At 37.6% G+C, this 13528-nt stretch overlaps 1 protein-coding gene across 2 annotated transcripts in view; it reads left to right on the forward strand.

The window, feature by feature from the left end:
• Window positions 1-13528, forward strand: part of camkva (CaM kinase-like vesicle-associated a) — a 43484-nt gene that overhangs the window by 967 nt on the left and 28989 nt on the right. Inside the window, exon 1 of one of the 2 annotated variants that reach the window (XM_055214039.2) lies at window positions 10423-10575. The exons of the other annotated variant lie outside the window; for it this stretch is intronic. The gene's annotated coding sequence lies outside the window, so the exon portion shown is untranslated. Of the gene's footprint in view, window positions 1-10422; window positions 10576-13528 lie in introns of those variants that run through there. 2 annotated transcript variants of the gene reach the window in all.

Genomic DNA, 13528 nt, shown 5'->3' on the forward strand with positions numbered 1-13528 from the left:
TTTTCTTAAAAGCAAATATTTAAGCTCTACTTTTTATTCATTAAAACAGCTAAAAAATGGTTAAGATATTGAGATTGCATAAAAGATGTAATGTTGAAACCAATTTGAATACATGTGGCACAAAAAAGTGTATAGTCTTACAGGCTGCGTACATACATAAACATATGTTGCATACTGCTGATTTCCACAGAAAATCATTTCTCGTCTCCTTTCAAGTTCAAGGCAGCAGGCACTTATTTTGGCATGACACGTGATGCACACACGATCTCTCAAAGCACAATCTGATACCACATTTTCACATGCTTGCACAGAATGGTTTACCCAAAATAAAGTTACTGGCTTGATCTTTCTCACGTTTTTCTAGGTTGATAGAAGCACTGGGGACCCAATCATAGCACTTAAACATGGAACAAGTCAGATTTTCATGCTATGACCCCTTTAATGCTCTCAGACTGCAATTTAGGGGTTACAGTATTGTTTAAGAGGCCATTATTTCTTGGGTAAAAGTCGTTTTTTTGTTTTTTCAATATTGTGCTTATATACAATGCACTATTACTCATAAAAACAAAAGAAAGTAGTATGACGTTTGTTTCTTTTGTGTCTATATAGTTGTCTGATGTACTGTACGTCCGTTGTATCAACCCCACTGTTTTCAAAAGAGTCCATCAAAGAAAAAACAAGAAGCACTTTTTGCATTTGATGGAGCTGATGATGTTTAGAGCCTCAGTAGATAGAGGAGCAGAATTGGCCTTGCTCTCTGTGGCTCTTATAAAAGATGAGCACAAAGAACCTGGACACTGTGTTTGTGTCTGTATGTGTGTGTGAATGCAACCCACGGGCTAAAAACACCACCCACCACCTCTGTTCAAAAACACCTTCCTGTTCTCCAGAGCTCTTAACAGGGCCCGTCATCCCTTTATATAACATAACACCTGGCCCACCTCCACCCTCAGTCGACACCCGCACTGTACCAGAGGTGATAAATAGGAGCACAATGCCCTTCTTCAAAACAATACACCTGTCAGTCCCCAAGACTTGGGTGGGTTTAATCAAGCGGGACCTTTCTATCTTTACCCAGTAGCAAACTGGTTGATTAGACCGGTTTCAGACTGGTTGCCAAAAATATAACCAGACCCAGAAGTGATTAGCTGATAAGAGTGTTTTTGAATGAGCTCTTACAACAGAATTTGGGAAGAGGCGAATGCAATTATTTTCAAGTGCTTGTTGTGGAAACATTACAAAATGACAAAAGCAAACCTCAAGCTTTACAGTAGGGTCCTGTATGGTAACACAACTGTCATGCTTGCATTAATAAAGCATTAATGTTAAGGTACAGCATTTAATAATATGTTTAAATGTACTAGTTTAGATAAAAATAGCCCCAATCAAGATTAAAGGGATAGTTCCTCCAAAAATGTTTACTAACTTTCCTCTAGTTGTTACAGTATGAATTTCTTAGTTTTTCTGAACACAAAGGACGATATTTGTGCAACATGATCTCACAGACATAGTCACAAAAAATTTTATTTATTTATTCGTGTCCATGGCACCAAATTCAGCTTTTTTACATGCCTTGAGCACAAATGTCTTTTTCGTGTCACTTCATGAATTAGCTTTTCGTGAATTTCTATAAATAGTTTTTTGTAGCCGGGTCACGACATTCTTTTCTTGTCATTTTATGTATTGTGTTCTCTTTTTATCTTCCTATTTTTAAATCATTGTCGCTTGGGGTTAGATTTGGGGTCTGGAAGTACGTTTATGTATGGTTTCTACATGTTTTTATTCCGCTTTTAAAACTATTCTTGGAGTTGGGGTTTGGGTTAGGATGTCTAAAATTGTAACAGAAAGTAATTCTAACCCCAACCCCAAGTGACAATAGTAAGAAAATAGGAAAAAACTATAAAAAAAACAATACATAAAATGACACACAAAAAGAAAGTTGTGCCACTGACACGAAAAACTATTTATAGAAATTTGTGCGAGTGACATGAAAAAGACATTCGTGTTCAAGGCACGTAAAAAAGCTGCCATGGACACAAATAAATTAATAATTTTTTTGTGACTCTATCACAACTTTCCGTGAGATCAGTCTGTATTTGTAATTAAGCAGGAAACAGGAGCACCATTGACTTCCATAAAATACTATGGAAGTCAATGTTGCTCAGAATCATTTTGGTTACAAACACTGCTCAAAACATTGCTCTTCCTCTGTGTGTAGGGGAACAACAAAATTTACATCTATAAGAACATGCGTGTCATTTAACGTAAGTTAATTAAAACAGTGGACAGTACGTGAGTTCATAATTTGTGCACAATCATTAGCGAATAATCCGGAAAAAAAAACTGCATGTAAACAGAAGTGTTAGCTTCAGTCATGTAAACATCTTACTGCGAGTCCTTACTCTGATTATTGGAAATAATTGCATAATTGGTGTACATGTAAACGTAGTCATTAGTCCCTTTCACACATACAGTCTTTACTGGTAATTTACTGATAAATTGCAGTTAACAGATCATGTGTGAACGAAGATTATAGGATTACCGGCATTTAGAACGGACGACGTCAGACCGCGCTGACAGCTTCGGGCCAATCATAGCGGTTTAATACAGATGACGCGTTTACCCCCGCATTGTTTACGAACGTTTCCACACACATGCTGCTTGAAAGTTGAGCACACCTGAAGTTTATGTCCACATTTCTTCACCAAAGTTGTTTAAAACAGCTTACCGCCGAATTGCCGACGTCCTTAGCACGCCCTCTGTGAAGCCTAACGTGCAAACAGTAGTGTTGTTAAAAACGCATTTTCGGTTTGACGTCGTCTCATTCAATGTTGTTTGGTCATGAGCCAAACGTGAAAACAGCACAGACGTGAAAACAGCAAAATACGGACCGTGGATATGAACGACGTGGATTGTATACAAATACAACACTGAGCTCGCCGCGTGCTACAGGTACTTACGCTTTCTCAACAAATTTACCGGTATTTTGATACTGATGTGTGAATGATGTCTTACTGGTAAAATAACGGAACGCCACTGAGTGTGTGAACAGCACATTTTTGTATTTACTGGTAAATTCATTACCATGAATTTACCAGAATTACTGTGTGAAAGAGGCTATTGTCAAGACTGCAGTAGCCAGTGGAACCAGCTTTCACAAGGGAGTCACTGCAGTGCAGATCGCATATGTTTGGGATTGTGAGTCTGTTTTATTTGTCTAAATGAAAGACTCCATGTACTTGCATACAGACAAACACATTCGTTCATCCACTAACAAACTAGATAATTGGGATCAGTGTGAATTAGCTTAAAGGGATAGTTCATCCAAAAATGAAAATTTGCTCGCAATCCAACGGTTTCCAAACTGAGAGTTCAAAAAGCAGATACATCCAATACAAAAGTAATCTCTACGACTCCTGGTGACATATTGACATCTTGTGAAGCCAGTCGATCGTTTTTGCAAGAATTTAAACATTATTTACAACATTATTAGCTTAAAGGAATAGTCTACTCATTTTCAATCTTAAAATGTGTTGTTGCCTTAGCTGGGAATTGTTGAGGCATCCCGCTGTCATCTGTGTGCGTGGACGTAAGCGCTGGAGCGCGATGCAACGCTTCGATAGCATTTAGCTTAGCCCCATTCATTCAATGGTACCATTTAGAGATAAAGTTAGAAGTGACCAAACACATCAACGTTTTTCCTATTTAAGACGAGTAGTTATACGAGCAAGTTTGGTGGTACAAAATAAAACGTAGCGCTTTTCTAAGCGGATTTAAAAGAGGAACTATATTTTATGGCGTAATAGCACTTTTGGGAGTACTTCGACTCGCCTGAAAAGTCCGCTCCCCTTCTCCCTCTCATAATGGGAGAGGGAGGGTGTTACTGCTCCGAGTCAAAGTACTTCCAAAAGTGCTATTATGCCATAAAATATAGTTCCTCTTTTAAATCCGCTTAGAAAAGCGCTACGTTTTATTTTGTACCACCAAACTTGCTCGTATAACTACTCGTCTTAAATAGGAAAAACGTTGATGTGTTTGGTCGCTTCTGGCTTTGTCTCTGAATGGTACCATTGAATGAATGGGGCTAAGCTTAATGCTATCGAAGCGTCGCAGCGCGCTCCAGCGCTTGCGTGCACGCACACAGATGGCGGAGGGATGTATCAACAATTCTTAGTTAAGGTAATAACATATTTTAATATTGAAAATGAGTAGACTATTCCTTTAAATGCAGAGCCTCTGGTGGGCGTGATCTTCTTCTTGATGATGATGAAGCTTTATTCTTGTGGTGTTTAGTAGTGGTTGGCAAATTCAGTGCCACCTATAGAGCGGGAGGTAAAGCGCACTTCCTGTATATTCTTCCTGTGTACATATAACTTCTGTTTGGCTTCTGCCATCTTTTTACTTTCTTATATGTATTTACAATGGTGAAGCTCCAAAAAGCACACTCTATATCCATCATTAAACTAATCCAAATGACTGACTGGCTTTCTAGTTCTCATGCATCTTGTGACTAAAGTTGTCATATGTGTGTTTCATCCTGAGATGTGCGAGAACCACTGAGATTGTTAAGACTGAAGTCATTGACGTGTCACCATATTTAATTGTGAAATACTTGATTTTCCCAGTTTTTGCTACAGGTAAATAAGGATAAAATATTAATAGGTTTTACTCATAAACACATAATTTTATTTCAGAAGACATTTATTAAGCCGCTGGAATTATTTGGATTACTTCAATGATGATGGATGTGCATTTTGGAGGATATAACCTTGATATCTTTAAAATTGACTGAGTAAGGGCATGTCAAAGATTGAAATGTTAAAGTGAAACCAATGAGTCCAAACTTTGATGCTCCTCATCATTAGATTACATTAGGTCACATTTCTTTTTAATTTCTTTTTAATTTTAATTAAATTACTTTAATTGCGTATTTTTGTTTCATGGCCATTTTTGAAAATGGTTAAAGGGATAGTTCACCCAAAAATGAAAATTCTTATTCACTCTCATGTTGTTACAAACCTGTATAAAAAATTGTGTTATGATGAACACAAAGGAGATATTTTGAGAAATGTTTGAAACCAAACCCATCATAAGCTCAATTCACTTCCTTAGTAGGAATAAAGAATACTATGGAAGTGAATGGGGCTCATGATCGGTTTGGTTTCAAACATTTCTCAAAATATTTTCCTGTTCATCAGAACAAAGCAATTTATACAGGTTTGTAACAACATGAGAGTGAGTAAATTGTGGCAGAATTTTCATTTTTGGGCGAACTATCCCTTTATGGTTAGCAGTGAATATTTGAAGCAGCTGCATGTTATGGAGTTCAGTGAAGGATTTGTTTATATTCTATGACAGTATTCAGAAAATATTGGTTGCCAATAACGGTGTATATCCACTAGCATAGCAAAGATTTTCAATTGATGAAAAACTGAAAAAATGATTCATTGAATTTAATCAATTTTTTTTAAGGTAAGTGGTTGCAATCAATTTATTTAAGCTACATTTAAACCAAAAAGATTAGTAAAGTAAAATAAAAGATAAAACTTTTGTTCAAATGTAGCTTAAATAAATTGATTGCAACCACTTACCTTAAAAAAATTGATTAAATTCAATGAATAATTTTTTTCAGTGTACGGAAGTTAAGCTTCACGCTCCCATTGTGCATTGCAAAAAAATGACATTCTTACTTAGTATTTTTGTTTTGTTTTTAGAAAAATATCTAAAAATTCCTAAATTAAGATGTATTTTCTTAATCAGCAAAATGACCTAGGAAAATAAGTCTAGATTTTAGACAAAAATATATAAACTTTAAGTAAATTAGTGCTTTAAAAAATGGAATAAGAAAAAATTTCTTGAAATAAGTTAATTCAAGAAAATTTTTCTTTATCTATTGGCAGATTTTTTTGCTTGTTTTAAGCACAAATTCGCTTAAATTAGATATTTTCTGTCTAAAAACTAGACTTATTATTTTCCTAACGGAAAAGGTTGGGCGCTTCTCTATTGCAAATATCAAGCAACAAGGCGACAGCCAGTAGTTATGAAAAGTAGGCAAGCCAAGATTTTTACGTATGTTTCCATCTGTTTGTGGACCTCTTAGTGAACTCACGTCTCACTTACTTTAAATGTGTGTTTTATTCAGGGCTGTCCTGAAATTTTGCTGAATTGTTTAGCCGTTTTGAACTTCAAGTGAAAAATAGCGCCAATGAAGTTAAAAGAAGACGATTAAATGCAATCAGGGTGGAAACATTATTTTCGAAGGCGTGCTATACATTAAATGAATTAACACGCCCCAAAGAAAAAGCTTTTCAGCATTGCCAGCGGCACTAAGCAGCGCAGTAGACATACAAACTGTGAATTTGATGCTTCTCTTGAGGAGGGTTGTTATGATGGTTTTACAGTAAGCTATGAAAGCTAATACTCAAAAAGAGGCCATAGAATAAAATAGATCAACATCTTTGCTTTTATAGTCTGTTGGAATCCAGAAGCTATTGCTTTTCCCTCCTTTTTTGTTGCCTGGGTAACGGTGTTATCATGAGGCGGGTGCTTGTTGTTAAGTGATCCACCCTCAATGTTTTTTCGGTGGAAACATGCCCAGAACAGCCGGGAAATGAAGTTAATTGAGCAGCACTCAGTGCAATGCAGTGGCAAATCTCATTTCTCACAGTCTGTAAAGGGCATTTTATGAACATCATGGGGTGCACAAAACTTACTAAAACACATGCACAGACAAGCCTGTCTTTATAATGTTTCTTTAAAATGCTCCACCTCTAAACTACTCTACCCATGAGAAAGAAAAATCACAGATGAGAACTCTTTCATTTTTCCTAGACACCAACGAGATTAAATTAAGAGCAAATAAAAACTTTTGGTTAAGTCTCTAGCATCTCAGATATTTCTCTTGAGAAATGAGCCATCACTACAGAGCAATTCCATGCAAATGTCAATGTTTTTAGCAAAACTTTTAAGCATACTGATATCTCAGATGTCAATCAGTGGGTTTCCATCCAAACGTGAAGCGAATCCTTTCAAAATTCGCAAAAAAAGGAAAAAACAAACAATTGCGAACTAGGAGCGTTTCCAGCAAGTTGTTCGAGCGAATGATGGTGGTATTGGTAACCTTGTAACAACAGTAAATTAAACAAGGCACGCTTAGAAAATAGAGACAGGACTGCATTTAGTTACGATTTGGCAAGTTATACATTTATTAGCAGTGCAGCTTGTAATTGCCTGAATGCTGTGCACAGAAGAAGGAATGCAACATTTTTGATGCAGGCACTAGCAGCAAGGGCATTCCGATGATGTCGAGCACCATATATGGTAAAGACAGTGACAGCGGAAACAGTAGCTGATTCTAGACGGGTTTTTTTGTAGGGATCACTTCAAAATGCACATAAAACCATCAAAAAATATAATATTATTTGTTACAGGTAGGGTATCACATTTTGAAAAATGCTAACGGTAGCCGACTAGCATCATTGAAATCGCGATCCCACCCTCTATTCAAATCGCCATCCAAAGTCACGCCTCTTTCAAAACACATGAACACGCACAGATCAGACGGTCACATCTCATGTCTCATTCACCAGTGAGAAAACTTTGCCGTACAAAATGAATAACATTACCAAAATAACCAACATAAACAACTGTTTTACATCAGAATTAGTTAAAGCCGCTCTATGCAATTCGGCGTTTTTGTCAAACACAGACCCCTAGAGTTGCTGGAGAAAACTTTCAACTGTCGTTATTTCCCACTCTAGTACTCCAAAGATAATGACCAGGTAATGTTTCACAATTTCATACAAATATTAGGCTACTGCATAGTCTACTAAACTACAGATGATGGTAATAGGATAATAAGAAGTTTAAGTGTAAAGTGCATATAATAATAAAATACCGCGTTTGCTAGCTTATAATGTTTTAACATGATTGCAGCTAAATCACAATTAAACATTACAAAATGCCATGACAAAGTTAATTGTGTACGTTGCATTATCTCAACATTGTTCGTTATAATGTCACTATACATGATTATTGCTATTTATCATAATAGTTTGCAAATTGTGCATGTTTACACTATTTACAACCTCTAGGCTTATTTATGTCCTGATAATGATGTGAGATATTGACAACTGTTGTCATGATAATCGCATGATACTACAAGCAAGCGCAACAACATACAACATAGACCGCAAACAAGTTTACAAATGAGAGATTTACTCACTAGTCCATCAACAAGATCGCCAGATCAGCATCCCTCCAGTGCTGTCTTTTAGCTCACGCCAACGAGTAAAAACCTGACCGAGTGGGACTCTTGTCCGGTTCCTAACGCGGTCAGATTCTCTTTTCCTTTTCCTACTCGCTTCCAAACGCGCTTTCTTAACTTTTAAATCGTTTAGCCTCAGGTCTCAAATTGGCGTGTGTAGTTGTTGTTATGGGCTTGATCCACTTCATGCAGCGCTGCAAGAACCGACCGCCGGATGACGTCAAAGTGCCGTCTCGGATCATTCTCGCGGTACTTTGACGTCATCCGGCGGTCGGTTCTTGCAGCGCCACACGAAGTCGAACAAGCCTAACATGTGTAACGTCGTTGCCGTAAAGCAAGTCGTGATTCTCGCGAGATTTGTCAGGGGCGGTTCTCTCAAGCTTGCATTGCTGGTTTTGGTAGCGGCGTCCTCCCCGAGCTTCAACAGGAGGATGATTCGCCTTACTATGACTTTGTTTACCACCAAAATAACTTTGAAGTTGTTATATTAAGGTAAAATAACTGCATAGTGTGTCTTTAAAGCACACTTTCGGTTGTGTAGACGTAGTAGACTATATCGTTAAGCTAATCCGTAAACTAACACAAATGTCATAAGCAACACAATGTTTCATCAAAGTAGAATATCTGAATCCATATGAATACAAACATATCGCGTACCTACCTTACCAAAATAAACAGTGCAACGACCCTTTCAGACCCTTTGCCTCCTGCAGCTGTTTGCATCTCGTGGTAAAGCAGTAAATTTACCGATGTTAATTTGTGTTTTTGCTTTTTTTTTGCAGTTTTTGCTGTTGTTGTTATAAAAGATGTCTTTCGTTTTGTGGCTCCTGTGCAGGTTGTCAATTCTGCAGAAAAGTTTGCCATTCTCGCTCTGTTTACAGAGGAGGTGAGCACATGTGAACGCGCCAATGACGTATGGTGTCTGTGTGAACAAGCTGGCCGGTGGCATTCAAATTATGCTTACGGATGAGGGATAAAAATGGCAACGTCTGTTCGGACCGAGATCTATGATTGGTTGAACATTTTTGGTCCTACGCCTTTCACAAATGAAATAAATTTCCACAAATACATATAAACAACTTAACATAGTGATTGCTATCAGGATGTGAGGAGACTTTTAACCAGCATAACTAAAACTTTCATGATGATAGTTGGCGATAGTTATTATTATTATTATTATCATCATAGTTTCACATGAATATGTCCATTGTATGCTTTTTCTCGCATAAGAGGGTTGGTGGGCTTTACTTTGCACGAGAGAGCTTGTGAACAGATTCCTTATCGCACGCACCTGGGGTCTCATTTATAAAAATGTGCGTAAGACCCTTACTAAAAGTCTACGTATGCACAAAAGCCAAAAATGGCATAAGCCAAAAAATATTAAGACTTATAAAAGCAATGTTCCCTTTATAAATCACAGATCACCTGCAAGTGTGCGTACATGAATCATCCTTAGATCCCACCCTTCAAGCCCATTCTCCTGTCAAGTTTGTTTTTTATAGATCATAGATCATTTTATAGCATGGACTCCTTTTAGCACCTGAACTTGTAATGCACATGACTCAGACTCATACATGATCTTGTAATATGCGCGACTCTGCCATTTCCTTGCACTAGAGATGTTGTTAGGCACACAGTGGTTTAAAACTTGCAAGTTTGTTGGTCCCGCTCCCTGGCACGCAGAAAATTTCAGAGCGTTTGGGCTTTATTGACGTGCTCGGATTAATGGGATCAGTTTTAAGAAACTTGCGGTCACATCCATAATACTGGAATTGCCAAGTCTCCAAGCCCTTTTATATTTTTAACCCCTCCCTGTCATCCAACTGTCAATAATTCACTTATTTTCCATTAGACTTTATTATCTATCAATTGTCAGATATTTTGTTTGCAAAGTAGGTTTTGATTCATCTTTCGACTGTCTTTCATTATTCACAGATATAAATTGAGGATTTTTTGTCATAATCCTAGGATTCCACTTGTAACCAATATCCCAAATTTCAGAATAGTGTACTAGTGATGCACATTGCCACAAAATAAACAATTGCTCTCCTTTTGAACCCAACTACTGCTGGCTCTAAAGCAACCACACCACTGTACAATACTGCATTTGGTACATGTATGACAGTAACCAAGGCAACAAACAACATAAGGAACAGAATAGAAAGATTAGTCGACTGGGTGTGAAGCAGATTTAGTGTCCGTAATACACACAACGTTTCTCCAATTAGCCATCCCTCATAGAAACCGGCCAAGTCTTTTTGGGGAGGGTACTGACTGCACCAGCTTGTTGCATTGTGAAGATTGGTCAGGTAAGCTTCATTTAATCTTTGAATGTGTGCTCTCTTTAATGTTGCACGTCGAGTTTAAAAAACATTTTTGTGTCACATTAAATGACATGTGACCCATAACCATAACATTAAAGAAGTCCAGATGTGTGTTGTAGTTTAGATAAAGAAGTGCTTATTGAAATGTGGCGAGGTCCAGCGTTATCATAATGTACGTATAGCAGAATTCTGCTCGGTGTAACATCAGAGGGAGTTGTTTCGTGTCTTGGTGCGCTACTAAGCCATCTGGCTCGACTGTTTCAGCACAGCTTGATAAGATTCACCCTTTGAAGAGACCTAAGGCTCGTGCTGTCTGCCAGGCCTATACGGTGGACATCTACAGACCTCTTCTCAAAAACACTGGAGAAATGCGGATGCATTGTGCATTATATGATACAGTGAAAAAAAAGATGTGACGTTTTGACATTTTTTCCCACATAAGATTTATTATCAGAGTGTCAAATCCGTTTTCCCATATGACGACAATGGATGTCATTGGTGCGTCATTGGTGGTCATTTTCAATTTTGCTATGTATTAAAAAAGATGGTGCATCATAATTGAACCCGGATGCCCTTTGCAGGCAAAACAAACTTTACCACCAGACAAACATATCTGACACATTTATGTAAAAGAAATTAATTTAAATACGGAAATCACACCGTGATGCAAACATATTTTCATAAACAAATATTTTAGGGCAGTGAGTTTAGATATTTTAGAAAGGTATTACTTTGAGAAGTTATTGTAAAAAAGTAATAATAAAAATAAATAAATAAAAGTACAAAAACTCATTTTCTCGAAAGTTTTTACTGCTCCTGACTGATGGTTAACTGTAGAGGATTGACAGTTTAGGCACAGTCACTAAAGCATGTACCATTCATGTTCATGTAAGTGTGGAAAATGTCTCTTTTTTTATGTCTACTTTTTTGAAACAGTAAAAATGTAATTTATTACATTTAAAAAATCATTCTGACAAGACACAGTCGTAGCCGTCTAGGATAAACACAGAAAAAAGAGACAGTGCGTTATTATTCAAAAATCTAAAAAAGGATATTTCAGTAAAAATGAATGCAGGTGTATTTGTCCTCCTTTGAGGTGCATTGTGAATGGACGTAGTTGTTTTCTCTGCACATAATGAATCATACTGTATCATCCTGAAGAATTGTGAATGGTAAATAATGCTATGTAAAAGTGCTTTCTTGCTGTGGCGAAAACGGTAAACAAGTAATTGTGTAGTGAGCTTACTGTAAGTAAGAATGTTATGGACTGAATATTGATTAGCATGGGTCATACAGGGTTTCTTCAAATGTAATTCCCCTCCTGCATTATGTAAATTATTAGGGTCTTCATCTAATGTAATAACCACATTTGAGGATAATGTCACATCAGGAAAGTTAGCTTGAATAGTTTCAAATCTCTCTTAATGCCTGTCATTAGTACAAAGATCTTAATGGGATCGTCCATTGATAGTACAATATGACTTTGTCACACACAAAAAAATAATGCATCTGCCTCATTTCTATTACTGTATATTAGACATTCTGTTTTTTATTATCTGATATTAGAGGACCTATATGTATATAAATAAGAGGACCTCTTGACTGAAATGCAATATAATATACAGTATATTACAAGTGGTGTATAAAGACCTTACAAAATTAACTATATTGCCCTTATGCTGTGTTCAGACCAGCCGCGGTAGAGGCGTCAAGCGCGAGTGATTTCAATGTTAAAGGTGCACTCCACTTTTTTGAAAATATGCTAATTTTTCAGCTCTCCTAGCTGATCTCCGGGTCTGGCAGTACCACTTTTAGCATAGCTTAGCACAATCCATTAAATCTGATTAGTCCATTAGCATCCTTGATTATTACGCCAGAATGAAAGTATAGTTTCTAGCCATATCGGCCTAGAAAATTACAACTTTTATTTTTTTGTCGGTCTTACTACACGATGTAACTTCAGAAGAGTCAAGTTTAAAAGAGGAAAAATATCTAAACTCTTTGTTTTATGTTTTAGCACAATGCTAATGGTCTAATCAGATTCAATGGATTATGCTAAGCTATGGTAAAAGTGGTACCACCAGACCCGGAGATCAACTGAATGGTTTCCAAAATAGTAAAAATCAAATATTTAACTCTAGGGGAGCTGGAACATGAGCATATTTCCAAAAAAAGTGGAGTGTCCCTTTAAGTTAATGTAAAGACGCATTGACACGTGTCTGGAGGTCTCGCAGCGTGAATGAGGCGTTTAGCGTGGCGCAGTAGATGCTATTCCGCCTCATTTGCGCATGTAGTTCGTGTGATTGGAGCGAATTGAGCGTTGACGTGGGAAACGCGCGAGTTAAAAAATTTGAACGTTGGCGGAAAGACACGCCGCGTTAACCAATCAGGAGCTTGCTCTAGTAGTGAAGTGATTACAGGAAGCGAGCGGAGTCGCAGAAGCCTCTCCCATGATGTGAATTTCCGCGTGAGTGTCTCGTTGCCTAGAATTTCACGCGTGGTTTTCACGTGCGAATGAAGCGAGTAAACATAAAATGTTCAAGCGGCAAACTAGATGCGGTAGACGCGAATTTGATGCCTCAAATGTGGCTGGTGTGAACCCATGGTTATGCTATGTACACACCAAATGCGGGGCATCGCGTAACTCGCTCTAGATTACTCGTGGGATTTATTTTCAACTTGGGCGAAGTTTGCGGCGAATAGTGCGTGTTTTCACGGCAAACACGTCGCCCATATCACGTCACTCGCATTGCCCCATGCAAGGATGCGTCTGATCGCGTCTTTGCATTGACTTTGTATGTAATCTACTCGCGCAAATTGTGAACTCGCGGTTGGTGTGTATGCCCCATTAGAATAAGGTATTTTTATCTACATACATCGCAGCTGGAAGTCAGCATTTCACGCCATCATGTTTCTACGGTAGCCCTAAACGGACAAA

The sequence above is a fragment of the Misgurnus anguillicaudatus genome, chromosome 8 (genome assembly GCF_027580225.2).
Source record: "Misgurnus anguillicaudatus chromosome 8, ASM2758022v2, whole genome shotgun sequence".
Classification (NCBI taxonomy): Eukaryota; Metazoa; Chordata; class Actinopteri; order Cypriniformes; family Cobitidae; genus Misgurnus; species Misgurnus anguillicaudatus.